The following is a 1,321-nucleotide window of genomic DNA, read 5'->3' as shown; positions in this document are numbered from 1 at the left end:
TCTTCCCCTCCTCTCTCCATTTTTCTCTGTCCTATACAACAACAATGACATCAATAACAACAACAATAATAACTACAACAATGGAACAACAAGAGCAACAAAAGGAAAAAATAAATATTAAAAAAGAAAAATTGTTTTTAAAAAAGTAGAGATGCAGACAGACACCTGCAGCACCGTCTAACCACTTGTGAAGCTTCCCCCTTTCAGGTAGGGACCAGGAGTTTGAGCCCAGGTCCTTACTTATTGTAATGTATGTGCTCAACCAAGTGCACCAATACCTTGCCCAAGGTATTTTTTAAATAGGACAGTCTGTGCACTGGATGTGAATCTAGAAAAGTAAACAGGAAATTCTCACTTTTGTTTCCACAATTCTTACTCATCCTTGATGGTAGATTTGTAACATTAAGTAGGAGATGCTATAAATTTTGGGAATGTTTCAGGCTGTGGGGGGAGAGTGATTAACAGAAAATGCTGTCTTAGAAGTTCATTACAAATAAGCTTATAGAATAACCAGATAAGAATTATGATTCCAGGAAATTGGGCTTGTGAAGGAATGGTGAAAGTTATCAGATGATACACAGCTCAGATTAGAAGATAAATAAATATTGGGGAAGAAGGAATGTACACAATGATGTCTGTGGTTTATATTATTGTGTGGTATATTGAAAAGTTTCTAGAGTATTAATGTTAGAACTGATGTTCTGGGTTATCTGTCTCTCACTGACCCTCTCAGTCCCTGTGAATCTCTGTCATTATTACATGCAGAGTTGTGGGGAAATTGTGGATATAGTTGAGCATGGTGGGATCTCCCATTAAAAGGTGGGTGCCTGAGGTGCATGGTCACCCTATTAGTCTCCCTCTACCAGAGATTGAGCATGGGAGAAATGGCCTTCAGGTTTCAGTTCACCTGTCAGTCTCTCAGCCTCACAAGACCCAGCAACCCCTGACAAATAGCTTGCTTCCTTGTTCTCAAAACAGATGATTTGTTTATTCAGAGATTAATAGAATTTCATCTTCCTTGATCACATATGACCCATATATCATTGTTCTGCTCTGTAAAACAGTAACTAGGAGCATTCTCCTTACTCCTCCACCCACTCTGGTCCTTTAATCTTACATGATCTATCTTCTCTCTGCCCTTAAGACCCCTCTCTGTCTGCTGGTTATTGATAACCTTATTTTCCTCGTTCCTTTGATCAATTAAACCCCTTGATCAACATTTTCTTGAGATGCTCTGACCTTTTCCCAACCCCTTACCTTTCTTTGCCCCTTTTCTCCCAAACCATATACGGAATAAACAACTTACTTCCTCCTACGACCT

Source organism: Erinaceus europaeus, chromosome 6 (genome assembly GCF_950295315.1).
Source record: "Erinaceus europaeus chromosome 6, mEriEur2.1, whole genome shotgun sequence".
Classification (NCBI taxonomy): domain Eukaryota; kingdom Metazoa; phylum Chordata; class Mammalia; order Eulipotyphla; family Erinaceidae; genus Erinaceus; species Erinaceus europaeus.
The sequence above is the reverse complement of the archived record's forward strand: the minus strand, read 5'-3'. Positions refer to the sequence as shown.